This window comes from Taeniopygia guttata, chromosome 11 (genome assembly GCF_048771995.1).
Source record: "Taeniopygia guttata chromosome 11, bTaeGut7.mat, whole genome shotgun sequence".
NCBI classification, from domain to species: Eukaryota; Metazoa; Chordata; class Aves; order Passeriformes; family Estrildidae; genus Taeniopygia; species Taeniopygia guttata.
Window position 1 is genome coordinate 11,816,919 of NC_133036.1, and position 14,604 is coordinate 11,831,522.

The window sequence follows — 14,604 nt, forward strand, 5'->3', positions numbered from 1 at the left end:
TTTTTATTTCTTTCACTTTTATTTTGTTATTTTACAATTGGATGCATGTCTCCAAAAATGTCTGGTTTAAGAGCACAAAGGCTGTTGAGCTTCAGAAGGTGTTGAGCTGCTCAGGCCCTGTTGATGCAGGAAGGTTACACTTCCAGTGTACAAGTACCAGTTCTTCTCATGATCACTCCATCCAAAATAATTGACTTTTTGGGCTTAGTTTAACTTCTCCAAACCACTGGCTCTTTAACTATAGTCTCTGGAATTCCATTAAACAGTAAAATTTATGAATGAGTCAGCTCTGTGTGGTTGTGCAAGGTGATTTGAAGGAATTCAACTAACGGCAGTGGTTTCTTGGTCCTAACTTTAAGAACCATTAAATGAAATAAAATAAAGATGTTCTTATTCCAAAATAGGGGCATTTGGGGAATTACAACTGGGTATGTTTAAAGTTCATGCTTTGGTTTTTATTAACATAGGCCCCAACTCATTAAGGAAATCCAATCAAAATTACTCTGCACCTCTTACAGTACAGAGCCATGCCCACACCCTTTAAGAAACAAGAACGACGTGAATATCAAGGTGATACAGAATATTTTAATCTTAATTTTGAAAGATAGCCACACTCATTCCATTTCTTAATAGTTAAATTGCAATATTGACTATATTATTCTGAAATTCTTAAGCAACAGCAACAAAAATGTAATGCCATTGTTCTGCATCAACTGACCATTGAGGGAGATGAGATTCAATTTTTTTTTTTTTGATGTTCAGAAACCAGATTTTTGTGCTTATGACAGCTCGGAGTTGTAGCATGATCCATAACAAAAAAACGGAATATCTTAAATTTTCCCCTAACAACAAAGTCTTTTAGACACTGAATATCTTCCCAGAATAGGCCTAAAAAGGAGCAAATTTCATCACTGAGTCAAATTCAACATCTTCCTCCATATCACTCTCAGTCGTAGTCAGGTTTGGGGATTTATTTAATGAATTGTAGGCTTCCTTTTGTGTCCTTTGGTGGGAGTCATGGTCTTCTCCAGGACCTTCTCAATTCCATGCAGAGCTGCCAGCTGCTCATGGAAAAGCCTCTTGTAAGGCAGAGGATTCTCCTGAACCAGGTGGTGCAGGCACTGAAACACCCCGAGGCTTTGCTGGTCTTACCTCCTCCCGTCCCATAGCACAGTTTCCCCTGGAACAGCTACATTTGAGAGAAGCTCTCTGCAGCTCTCACTCCTAATTCCGTTCTCTGCGGGGTTGAAATCCCAGTTGTGAGCTCTGCTTTCCTGCTCTGTTTTCCACATGGATGCAGCACTGCTGGCTGTAAGTGGAGAGGAGGAAGCATTTCCCCGATCACCCGCCCTGGACTGCTGCCTGGGTGTTTTTCTGCGTAGATGGTTTTGGCAGCGTTCAGATGACTGAAAACGGAGACCCTGCCTTTCTGTGGCTGCAGTGGAGTCCTGCATATGCCACCACATTCTCATTCTTAGCACTCTAAAAGCACTGAGACACAACAAGCCAGATCAGGGTTTCACTACACAGACACCTGAACTCGCTTAACCGACCGTGTGTTTGTAAGGAGTGAGCCAAGCTCACTGGGCTGTGAGGAGCTAAAATTTCACTCCCTGTCTTGTGGAGTTTTAGTTTAAATAGCTACAACGGATGAGACTCGGGGAAAATCACTGCCCTCATGCTGCAGGAGGAACCTTTGAGGAGCCATCCATAGCCCAGGAGGCAGCAGGTGGCATGTCCAGGGCTGGAGCCACACTTTCACCACAGAGACCTTGGCCTTCTGTACCAGTTCTGCACTGAAACCAGAATGAACAAAAAACCCAAACCCCCTCAGAACTTTTCAGAGGACACATGCAGGGGCTTCATATTTAAGTATTAGGCTTTGGGTGATAAAAGCTTTGCGAGCTGCTTTTCAGTAACTAAGAATGCTATGGCTTAGAAATTGAGCAGGTGAGTCCTGTTCTGTACTGAGTTGTTTTTTTCTGTTTCCCAAAAGAATGCCTTAAAGTGCACCTGTATATTTATTATGGATGTAATAAAGTTACGGGACTAGCTGCAGAATTTTCTGTCATTTTGCAGCTGTTTTACGTGGCTGTGGGTTGCTGGGATATTTGGGAGCAGGGGAGGGCAGAACCAGAGTTCTGGCAGAAGGCTGAGGAGCCCAGGGCAGCATGAGGCTCAGTGCCTCCTACCCACTGTGGTCCTGCCTGTTGGGGCTCTGTGGATGGGCACATCATGGAATTACAGATTTAGGAATGGGAATGAGTTTATTTGGGATGTACTGATGACCGGAGCAGAATTCAGTGGCAGGTGACACTCAGCACTTCCACCTTCTCTCTGCCTGGTACAAAACCATTTGTGGTCTCACAGCCAACAATTCCAAGTGTGTTAGACACTACAAAGGCAGGAGAAGCAGATTTTAGATTAACAGCATATGAATGAAATGATTCCTGCAGGAGAGTAGATCTACATTAGATGCTAGAAAAAATTCTTCCCTGTGAGGGAGGGGAGGCCCTGGCACGGGTGCCCAGAGCAGCTGTGGCTGCCCCTGGATCCCTGGCAGTGCCCAACGCCAGGCTGGACAGGGCTTGGAGCAACCTGGGACAGTGGAAGGTGTTCCTGCCCGTGGCAGAGGGTGGGATAGGATGATCTTTAAGGTCTGTTCCACCCCAAAACAATTTGTGATTATAACTAAGATAATTATAATCCAGAGAATCCAAAATGGCAAGAGAATCCTTGAAGAGTTTCAAGAAGTGAGGCAGGTAAACACCACAGGGCCTTATGTACGCAGGGAATAATTTGGGCTGTTGTTTCTGTAAGTGTTGTTTTGATGTCCATTCAGGAGGACATTGCTGTGAGAGCTGCGGGGGATTAGAAACCCTCCAATCCACCCTCTCCTCTCTGGCAGCCTGACTTTGCCTGGGTTTCTAAGGAGAAATAGTACTTTATATGGGATCAGCTGATAGAACTAAAAAAAAATGGGCATGAGATCAGAGTTTGGCAATCAGCTCTGAAAATTGTATTTTTAAATCCAGTAGAGTGTTGTCACGGTTCGAATACTCTTGTTACTTAAGCTTTACCACCTGAAGGCTGAGCACAAGAGCTGCTTAACACAGTCCTCCGAGTCTCCACACCTTTGATTTTACCCTAAAACATTTGGATATTCCAGCTGAAATGTGCAGCATCATGTTTTTTGTTGTTATTATTCCTTATAGGAGGAATAGGATTAAAAACGTATGTTTGCAAAAATGATCAAATGCAATGTAGGCAAGAAATTGAAAATGTGTTGATAAAAGTTACTTCAGTCTTAGGGGACAGAGGAGTTGGAAATATCTGTATGTTCAGATGCTGATAGGACCTGTTTGGCTACTTCGGATGATTCAGGAAATCAAGATGCCAGAAAGGGAATGACTGGAAGGGGGCAGTGAGGCTTCTGGTTTGTTTCTACCTCTGTCAGTACCAGCTTTAATTCCTTGTTTATATTGGGTGCTTTCAAAAGCCTAGATTTAGGCTTAGCTGGCTGTTGCCCCTTGCTCTAAAGCTTTTCGTTTGGGTTTGTTCCCACCACACTTCGTAAGTATTTCAGCCTGCTCTGTGCACCGATGTCACTGACCCTGGCTGGTAGTGATGGGGACAGGATGTTTGGGACAGAAGCACTGGACATGTTCACGCTGGGACCTGTTCAAGGTGCTGTGGGGCATGCTGGCTCTCCGAGAGAGAGCTTGGTGTGCTCTGAGGGTCTCCTTTCAAACCCCACCTCTGATCCATGAGAGCTCAGTACTATTTGTATGTAATTTACATTGTTCCAGTGTGCAGTGGCAGTTACATGTAGCTCATGGAATTTCCTTCACTGTTTCCCACTGTCTTCCCAGCGGCTGCTCACATTAACCTTTCGCAAGGATGTCTCTGAACGTGCGGGACAGCCCAAGAATTGCTGTGGCTCTCATCTGCTCTTAGGAATTCTCTCAAATCACTCCAGTAGCTGATTTTGCAAATCTCTGACCATAAACCACCCACCCGTCAGCTCAGCTCCATGGAAGCCACCCTTGGCTCGGCCAATTGCCATGAATGGCTCAATCCTGTTCTGTGTTTACCTTGAGGATGTTATTTATCATTGATCCCCGTTCTCAGCAATGTCTCCCATGTGCACTTAGATGCTTTGCTGCAGAAAATTAATAATACTTGAGTCCCAATTCTGGTAGGAGCTCCCCTGGCAGCAGTGGCTGCAGGCTCTGCCTGTGCCCTGCTGGTGCCAGATGGGTTCTGCAGCCCCTCAGAGGTCAAGCTGAAAATGCCTGTCCATAAAAACTGACTCAGAGAAGGCAAACACATCTGAAAGGGCAGCTCAGCTCAGTTTCTGTAAAATCGGACCTCTCAGATGCCAGTGTACATCATGGGGTTGGTGTGTGTCTGCCCAGCAGGGACCTGGCGGAGACCCTCTCTGGGGAGTCTCACCTGTTTTCCTGGGAGTGTTGTGGGAATCGGCTCAGCGGGCGGAGGGGTGTGCTGGAGGAGCAGTGGGAGCGGGGATCGAGACAAAGTAGATTTTTCCACTGTGTTCATCTTTACCCCAAAATACCCAATGTCTCTATTTACAGAAGACAGAATCCTGGAATGATTTCAGGTGTTCTGCCACCCTTTCACGTGGCCCTGCTGAGGATGGCCCCACAATGCAGCAGGTCCTTTTGTGTTTCCATCATGCAGTCCCTGTTATCCACTATGCTGGGTGTTTTCAGCTCTGCTCACATCTGATGTAAATGTGGAGCAGTGCTACTGGAAACGTTTGGGGCAGGGCTTGTCCCACAAGGCCTCAGCCTGATCTTAACCGTTTCACACCTTTCCTTTTTTTCTGACCATTTGCCATAGTGGGGGAAAAAATATTCTTTTTATTTTTCTAAACCAGATTTTATTCAAATAATAAATAACAACCTATTAACCCAGCATGCTTTAATGTTCCAAATCTGAATCTAAAGACTAGAGAGAGCACAAACATACCATTAAAAAAGCGTGCGCGGTTCTTCCTCCTGCCCAGCCTCTCCCCCATCGCGCACGCAAGCTGTCTCTTTAATAATGCAAAGGAGCAGTAAATTTCAAGCTGAGGATGGGCAATAACAAGGAGAGTTATTTCCACAATGCCCCAGTGTCAGCCCCTGGCTTAGGCGCACACCTTATTAGTTCTAACAGGCTGGTTAGCATCGGGTCACCTCTGCGGCTCCGCTCCCCGCAGGGTCACCCGGCTCCAGGCGGCATTTGGGGAGGGGGAAGGGAGCCGAGATTTACAGATTCTCTTCTCACCCGGCATTTTTAGCACTGGTTATTTTTATTTACACACCCTGCCCCCCTTCCCCTTTTACTCCTTGCCTTTCTCTTGCCCCCTCTCCCCCCGAAACCTGTGTAAATCCTGGTGGTGGGCAAACCCCTCCCCGGTGAGTGTGGATAGAGAGACTCCTTGGAATGGGGGACTCCTCTGCTGCTCTTCAGAAAAGAAATAATTCAAATTAACCAGCCTGGGCGTGTGTATGGACAAATAACAACATCCATAAGCCAGTGTTGATGAAAGCAAGCCCAAGGTGGTTGCACTCCCAATTAAGCATGATGGTAGCATGTCTGCAGTGAACACGTGTGTGTGTGTGTGTGTGTGTGTGTGTGTGTGTGTGTGTGTGTGAGAGAGGCAGAGAGAACGAGGCAGAGAGATGGGTGATGCCTTACTCCTCTCTCACTTTCTCGGGGCCACAGCAATTGTCTGTAGGATGGCTCTTTAAAGTGAGCTAACCCAGGGATGTGTTAAAAGGAATGTTCATTTTTTCCCTAACTGGAACGTAGGAGAAGCTGCCCATTATGGAAATCACAGGCGGCTGCGGCCCTCTCCCGGCCCCCTCCCCCACCCGCCAGCTCCCATCCAAAAATGAATGCAAAGAAATACTATTAGGCTGTCTGGTTATGTATTTTTTATGAGGCCATACAAGACACTGCCTGACCTCGTCCAGCTCATGTTATAACCACATTGAAGATGCTTTTCATTTGGGTTCTGCTTTTCAGCCTGGGTGACCTCTATTAAATAAAAAAAAAAAGAAAAAAATGGCCTAATATGTGACCCCTGGGACGAGTCGCTTCAAGGATTACATTTAATTCATATGATAATATTGAAATATAATGTTTCTGTGTCTAATGTTTTGGATGTTTTTCTTTCTTCTTTATTTCAGGAATCCTTAGAGTCTTGTTGAAGATTTTTTTTTCCTTTTTCTTTTTGGAGGGGGGAGCACAAGTAACTCATGCTTGGTGGACAGATTCTTAAAAATCATATTTTTTTTCTCTTGGAAAGCCAGTGTGAACACAGCAGCCTGCTCTTCCCCTTGCTTTGAATGAGAAGAGGAGAAACAAAGGCAGGGAAATTATTTTTTGTATGAAAACGTGTCTGGCTCATCAAAATCCAGCCCCAGCTTTATTTTGGCGTTTGCTTAGCCGGTTGATCAGGAGTGACCTGCTTTCCTGGCGGGGGGGGGCACAGGCAGAGCCCCCTCTACCTCCCTGCTCGCCTCCAGCTCCCATTGTCTGCCTCGGCCCCGCCGCTCCCCTCGCACACGGGCTTGGGGCATGGACACCCCGCTCTGCGCCCGCCCGGGCTGGAGCATCCCAGCCTGTCTGACACACAACACCCATTCCAGGCCGTGCAACTTCTCCATAAAAATCTCCTCGGGGCGAAACACGACTTGCGACGCTTCAGCTTAGGAGCACATTTGCTTTTGCCAATTGCAAAATTAAATTTGACTCTTTCCTAAATATTCCGCGTATGAAAAAACATTCAAGGAAGTGCATTTTTCCCCTCCTGTCCTCGCACTAAAATCATGTTGCCAGGTGTACGGGGGAATTCAGCCATCAGTCAGCAATCCAAGCCGAGACCTTGCACTGGGAAGCAACGAAGCCCTTAATCATTCCCGGTAATGACACGTTTGAAAAAAAGTGCCACACGTGTGCACCGTGTATTTTCAGCAAACATCTAATGCGAGGGTGTGAAACAGGGGCTGCGGTGCACGGTGTGCTTGTGCAAGGGCTTCCCTCCCCTCTTCCTCCTCCTCCTCCTGCTCCAGCCTGGCTGTGCTGCCCCACTCACAAAAGCCTGTCCTTAGAACAATAGGCCTGTGCTCCTGGACACCCGTCCGGCACACGCCATGCTGCTGCTGGGGCGTTTGCCAGGGGATACACAACCCTGATTAGTATTTGTTTTTCTTTTTCCCCACTGTGAGCTGTGAAATAGTAAAATTAATTTGTGCAAAAATACCCTGGAACAGTGCTTGGGTTGACATAGTCCAGGTCGGTGCCGTGTGGTTACGGCTGACCCTGGGTCCCGGCCGTCGTGGGAGCTCTGGACGTGCCCCAGAAATGTTCGCCCTCCTGGGCACCCGCTCCGGGGGCTCGGGCAGGTGAGGGCTGAGCACTGGGGGCCTCGGGCCAGGTGGGGGCTCATAACTCCCAGCCCCGCTGCGCTTATTCATGTCATGGGCTGAACCTCGACAGTTTTTGGCAAAACCTAATTAGCAGCAGGTCTGGGGCCTGTGTTGCGTGTATATGTGCAGCGGCGTTTTGTGCACGATATTAAAAAAAATATCCAGGCTTTGGGTTGCCTTTTGTAAGGCATGGAGCTGTGACCCTCCCTCCGCTGCTCCCTCCCCCCGGAGCCCCAGACTTCGCCGTGCCCTGGCTGCGAGCTTACATGGAGTTGTCTTTTTTTATTTTTTTTATAAACCCAGTCACAACACGGGAAGAGGAGGAGGAGGAGGAGGAAGAGAGAGAAAGACAGAACTAAAAACCCTCGAAGGATGGCTCTCCAAAATTCCTGGCGGAAGCACGGGGAATCCCTGGTAGCACGGGAGCGGAGGTAAGGCAGCCCGCGCCCACCCTCCTGCCGCCCCCCGCGCCCTCGCTTTTGGGCCGGGAGCGCGGCTCGTGGGGAGCGGGAGGGAAGGTGGATGGAGGTGGGTGGTGGGTGGGTGGTGGGTGGTGGGTGGAGGAGACACCTTCGCCTCGCGCTGCTTAAGTGGGCGCGGCGCTGATGTGAATATGCAAATGGGCGGCCGGGCGCGTCACACGTGCGGTGCTCCCCCTCCCCGCGCTCCCCTCCCTCGCTCGCTCCTCTCCCACCCGGCCTCGGGGGGACCTGGGGACATGGGGGGCACTCGCCCCGTCCCGCCCGGCCCGGCGCACTCGGCCCGTCCCGCCCAGGGAGCGGCGGAGGTGCGAGGCCGGATGGGAGCGGGGGTGACCCCGACACGCGGGGAACGGACGCGATCGCTGCCGGGGGGCGCGGAGGACCGGGGTGGCTCCCCCCGCGCTGCTGATTGATGTCAGGGGCCAACAGGATCCGGCTTTCCTGGCGAGGATGATGGTGATGGTGATTGCGATGATTACACTCATCATTAGTGGGAATTTGAATTTTGCGATGGTCAAGGCTGGGCGGGGGCACGACCCTCGCGACCGGGAACTTAAGGAAAGAAAAGACAGGATTTGGAAAATTATTAATTTATGCACTGGAAGGGTCGAGTTACAAAGGTTTTCATGCAGCCCTGTTTTATTGCGAGTATACGCCGAGATCGGCAAAAAGATGGGAAAGGCGTTTTTGTTATTAAAGGAGAATCCTTTATTGGAGGGATGATTTAGAAATTTACAGTCAATGGAATTTAATTTTATCCTTTGCCTTTTGCTTTATCCACGTTTTAATAAAAGAGCCACGAAGAATAAGAGTAGCCAGGTGATTGCTGAACAAAGCAGATCTCCAGTCTGAATAGGATTTAAAATCAGTGCCTGCGCTCCCCACGCCCGGCGGGGCCGCGGGTGGCACCCCCGGCTGTGCGTCCGGGCTGGGGGACCCTGCCGTGACGACACACACCTTAATGCAAAATTAATATTTCATGTGCAGGAGGCACAAACTTTGTGGTACATTTTTCCCTCTCCTCTGTTTGCCTACTTGGCGATTTGGGTGCGCCTGATCACGTCTCAGGTTTTTATGTGGTTATTCCATGCAGAGCGCGATTTTCAGGGAGTGGAGTGCTGCTGGGGATGTCTGCCAGCACCCCGAGGTGGCAGTGACCATGTGTGGTTCTGCAGAACATCACTGGCATTAATTCACTGGGAAAGAAACCAAATGCAAATCAACTCCATTCGTTTTTCTTAGGTTCTACCAGGGACTTTAAAAGGATCTACTAATGGGATAACCGTATTCACTAGATTGATAAATAAATAGAAAATCCCTAATTCTTTCGAGGTGTGGGGCTGGAAGCAGCAGATGGAAGTGACTCCAGGGTAACTGAATAAAACCCGTGCTGATAGTGTCTGATTGATCATAGTGTAGCGCACGAAGAGACAAGGAGTCAGCTGAGGAGAGAAGAAGGAAAAGGTGAGAGATGGAGCAGGAGAGAAGTGTAACCCAGCTCCAGCAGGACAAACCACCTGCCTGCGTGCCCTGCGCTCCAAAGCGTGCCCAGTGTCCCGCACGGCTCTGCCACCCAAATGCCACCAAAGCTGGCCTTCAGCTGTCAGACAGCCCGGCTGGTCAGCGCTGGGTTTTCTCTCATTGTGCCGGTCTCTGTGCTTTCCCTCGCTGTGGCAGGCCTGTCCTGGCTGCACCGCATGCCGGGGCACGCCTGGCACAAGTGAGTGCCAAGGGCACTGTGCCCGGGGCGGCCTGGCTGCCAAGGGGCAGCGCGGGCAGGCCTTGGAGGGCACGGCAGGGCAGCACTGGCTCGGGGGCCCTTTTGGGTGCCCGCACCTGCGGCCGTGCGCGCACACACGATTCCCTGCGCTCGCTCCGCTGTGCCAATAAAGAAGAAAGGCAGGGATGAGGAATTGTTGCTATTGATCTGCCCAAGGGGATCATTAGGCATCAGTATCAATCTACAAATCAGTGGGCCTGTGTTACTTGCTTGGGCAGTCATTGCCAATTTGTTCCTATTAGATGGCCGAGCCCGGAGGTGTTTGATGAGCAGATTGGGTCTTTATCTCGGCGCTGGAGAGCAGGCGGGCGTGGGGAGATGCCGCAGCTTTGCAGGAGTGCTGCTGTTTGTTTGTTTTCTTCTGCTGAAACCCTTTGCACTTCTCAGTACAGAATTTTGTAGGGGCTGAATGTGTTTCTGCTTTATGGATGGTTTTTCATATCATCAGATTAAACATATTGAGAGTTTAGGAGAAACTATTTTAAAATAATCCTCTCGCTTTTATTCGGTCTGTTTACCAGCAGCACTCCCTATAAAAATACATATTCATGCCAGATTCTTTTGTTATCCTTTCCAGGCCAGATCCAACATTAGGAACGCAAACAATTTTGGTTTTGCTATCCCAGTGCCCATTCCTTGGGATTTATTGAGTTGTGCTTATTGAGATGATTGTTTTCACAGTATTCCCCTCTGTGATTTAATTATTTAGGCCAAAAAATTAAAGCTTGCAGATAATATTTTATTTTCAAAGTGGTTTTATGTGGAGGGCAGCCCCAGAGGTTAGAGGTCCCTTGGACACAGCCCTGCTCTGTGTGGCACCTTCCAGAGCTGCCTCCCTCATCTGCATATTCGCAAATAAGAAAAATGTTTAATACTATGCAAAATGGATAACAAATTTATACCATAACAGGAGAATGGAAATTACTGGCAAAAAAGGGATCAAACCAGTTCACATGAATGATCTGATCCGACATCAATGCCGTGTTACTTAATGCAAACCTTGATTCCGACTGTTCCATCTCACTCCTCACACGAGCATCGCACAGTTTAAACATCTGTCCAGCCGTTAAAGACCCTATTGATGCTGTGTTATTGGATTTCTAATTTCCAGGTTTTGTCAGGGGGTTTAACAGACTATATGAGTGTTTATAATTTCTAATGAGTTTAATCTCTAATTTGCCTCTATTACCTGGGACTGTCAAATCCCTTTCTCAGCACTTGGTCTGTGAAAATTCAAAATACAGAAATACAGGTTTCTAAAGAACTCGAAATATTTGTCATATCTTTTATATACAAATATGTGTGCAATAAACAGAACTATACATTCTTATTCTCTTTGAAGATCAAGCTTGATCTTAATCCTGCCTATCTGCTGCAATCACAATATATTACCTAAACCCAAGTTTCTTTGAGGACTTTTTGGATAGATGTCACTATTTCACTGGAGATAAAATAGGGTGTGTTTTAGGATACCACATTATTGCTGCCTGATTAGTATTTGATCAAATCCTATCTGTTTTTTTGTCCCTGAGACAATCCAGCTCCTCCACATCCGGAGGCGAATTCGCCTCATTCTGTCTGACAAGTGTTTTGTTGGGGAGCAGCGGATCAGATCCGTGTAAACACGCGGCTGGGGCGGCAGCCCCGCACTTTTAATTTATCATAAACTCCACAGAACTCATTAGCTTTCATCTTTACATCGCACGTATAGAAATGAATTCTGAGCTCACTCGGGGAGGCTTTTTTCTGTGGAGTTTGCTGTACAAATATTTATGGACCTTTTCCTTTGTAGTAGAGATTCCAGTGGCAACAGCTATCACACGACGAACAGCAGCTTGCAACTTAGGGAAGAGGTTGCCAAAAGCTGTTGTTTATCTAGTTGTGTGGCATTTTGTCTTGAAATTTGTTTTGCTACTATTTGCAAAAAATGCAGGGCTCTCTTGGGAGGAGAAATCGGGATTTTTTGCCTGTACTCCAGAAAAAAAAAAAGGGAAAAAAGCCTCCCAGAAAATGAAATCTAAGTGTGTTTGTATGTACGAACATAACTTTATAATCAGCATATTCTGAGGATTTTCAGAGCAGGAGGCTGCTTGCTGCCCATTCACAAAACACATATGGTGATTTTATGGTAGGTTTTGTTTTAAAGATAATGATTTGTCTCCGCGTTGCAGTTGTTTATGTTTCTGTCTATATCTCTTTCCTCACCCCTGTTTTATTTAGTAAGGTTTCAGCTGTGAAATTTCTCCATGAAACAATTGATACATTCTCCACACGCTGCAGCGAGGGAAAAAAAGCCCCTTAGATTAATGGTCAGTGTCTCATCCACACAAATTTGTGTTACGATACTACCGAGAAGCTGCGAATTACTGACAAGATCTAGAATAATTCCTAATGCTGTCGAAGGCTTCATTTTCTCCTCCGCATGATGGATGAGGCATAAGAAGTGCTTTCTGAGATCGTTAATGTGCATCATTCTGTTAAGTGTTATTAAAGTCCGTCTGTCTTCGGCAGCAGAAACAATGGCTTAGCCCTTATTTTGCTTCTCTCTTTGCTAAAGTCCAACTGGCTTTTACTAATGTGGCTGTTTTGGGGCTCTCTCAGGCCTGTTTGTACCACGGTGTTTCTGGTGGTCTGGGGAATTGTATTTTCCCTTCGAGTTTAATGTTGGCTTGTGGCATGGGGAGGCACAGCGAATTCCCGGTGATTCTGTCTGTAACCTGTGGATAATGTCCAAGCAGTGCAGGATCCGTACCAGAGCTTCCATTGGAGCTTGGAAAATAGGACTGAACTTTCCCTTTGGAAGGCTGTTCCTGCGGAGCGACGCTGGGCTGTGAAACTGCCCCCAGGAGCAGCCGTGGCCACTCATTTCCCCCTGGATGAATTGTTTAAAAATATGGGAATTGCTGTCTGAGGAGACAGTGAGCTGGTCCCTAGCTGGGAGGGAAGCTGGCACGGGCGACCCAAACTTGTCCTGCTCGGGCAGGAACCGCTGCCGTGTCCTGGCCCCTGGGCATCGCCCCATTCCCCAAGGGGGAGGAGGCCAGGCCCAGACTGCAGATGGATCGTATTAAATCAAAAGTACTTTTAACCAAACAGAAGAATTCACTTTAAGGGTTTTTAACCTTTCTTTAGAGCCAATTTTTCCTTAAGCCCTGCGATAATAAAATACAATATAATTTATAGAGCACTCTCCACAGGTATGCATTCCTCCTCTCTTCTTTTTTTTGGTACAGTCAGATAAAACATCCAACAACTGGGATGATAATCAAGAAAAAACAAAAAGCAACTGATCATAAAGCATTTAGAAATGTAACATTCCTCTTACAAGGGATTCAGACATCCTTGGGAAGCCTCACTTCTATACTTTTAATAGAATTAGAGAAGTGTGATGCACAGCTGGTAAAAGCTCAGTCATCCACAGCACAGCGAGTTTTTGAGTATTTAATTTTATATTTGAATAATTCTCCAGATCAGGCTATAATCATGAATGTCATATAAAAAGATTTTTTTCATAAATTACATTATTTCGCAGATGTGCAAATACTTCTGTGAAAAAAATTACATTGATCAGTTTTTAATACCCCCCTGTCTCACCCTTCAGTCAAAAGGAAAAATAGCTTTTTTCCCATCTTTGTCTTCAGAAAGGTGCTAGATTGTAAACATCTGAAGGAAATGAAAGGGGGTTGGCCAGTCCACCCCAAATTCTTTCCAGATTTTCATTCCTTTCACCAGCAGCCTTCTGTTCTTGGAGGAGAGGGAGGAACAGCAGAAGAAAGAGAGAAATGTCTCTGTTTCTTATTAAAATTTCAAGTGCAAAGCAGGGGCTGTATTTTGGTAATTTTCAATCTGCTAATTGGGAAGGGAGTTAGGAGGTGAGGGGCCGTGGGGACACGGGAAGCTCGGTGGGACAAAGCCTGGCCAGTGACACCGGAGGGGACAGCCAGCACCGGGCACAGCCCAGCCTCGCTGCCGGACGGGGCTCGGACTCGCTGCACTTCGGGATCCCACACTGGAACATCCTGCTTGTTTTTCTAATTACAAAGTGCCTCGTTTACCACCAGTAAACTTCCCAAGAGGCTCGTGCTGTGCCTGGCCGGGCTCCAGGGTGCCTGAAAGCCTCGCTCCTGCTGTGGGACCAGGGGCTCAGGGCCACCGGCCCCTGGAGCTGTGTCCCTGCAGCTCCTGAGCTCTTCGCCTTTATCTGCTGGGAAACCTCGAACCGAGCACGGGCAGCTCCACAGCACGTCCTCCCATGCAGAGCAGCTGGTTATCGTGGGTATTGTTGGGAATGGAAAAGTGTTCAATTCTGGGATGGCAATTAAAGATATGCCAACTCCCCAGCTCTCTCATCCCATCTCCTATGAAGTTTAGGGGAAAGGAAGGCTGAAAATAACTTCATAAAAGTTACCAAGGTGTCACACCCTGCCTGCTTGGGCTTCAGTCTTAGTTGCCAGCTTGTTTTTTAGGGAGTTTAAGTACCAGATGCACTTGGAGAAAGCAAGCTAAACATCAGAGTTTATTTCCAATATGCAAGTGGTATAAAAATATGCAAGCCCTGATCTGAGTGCTATGGAAACTGCTCCACAAAAATGTGGAACGAAAGCTGTTACTGTAAGCGTGGTTCATGTCCTGTAACAGCTGTGACAGCCCAGCACGGCTCAACACTTGTCCAATTAGATGAAAATACTCAAAAGGAAACTTGATTTAAATAAGATATGTAATAATCTTTCATAATTACAAAGTACTCCAGGATTCCAGGGGGACAAACACTGTCCCCCTGCCCGGGTCACCCGTACGCTGTGTTGGCCTTGGCTCAGTGGACGCCGTCTCTCCCTCCTCGTGCCGGCTCCAAAAGCATTTCTCAGGGCTTATGTTACAGTTATTTGCAGATTATTTT

At 47.4% G+C, this 14,604-nt stretch overlaps 1 protein-coding gene across 4 annotated transcripts in view; it reads left to right on the forward strand.

Moving 5' to 3' along the window:
• Window positions 1-7,742: 7,742 nt before the first annotated feature.
• Window positions 7,743-14,604, forward strand: part of ZFHX3 (zinc finger homeobox 3) — a 386,661-nt gene continuing 379,799 nt past the window's right edge. For all 4 annotated transcript variants that reach the window (XM_072934462.1, XM_072934467.1, XM_072934465.1 and 1 more), the window contains exon 1: window positions 7,743-7,876. The gene's annotated coding sequence lies outside the window, so the exon portion shown is untranslated. The remainder of the gene's footprint in view (window positions 7,877-14,604) is intronic.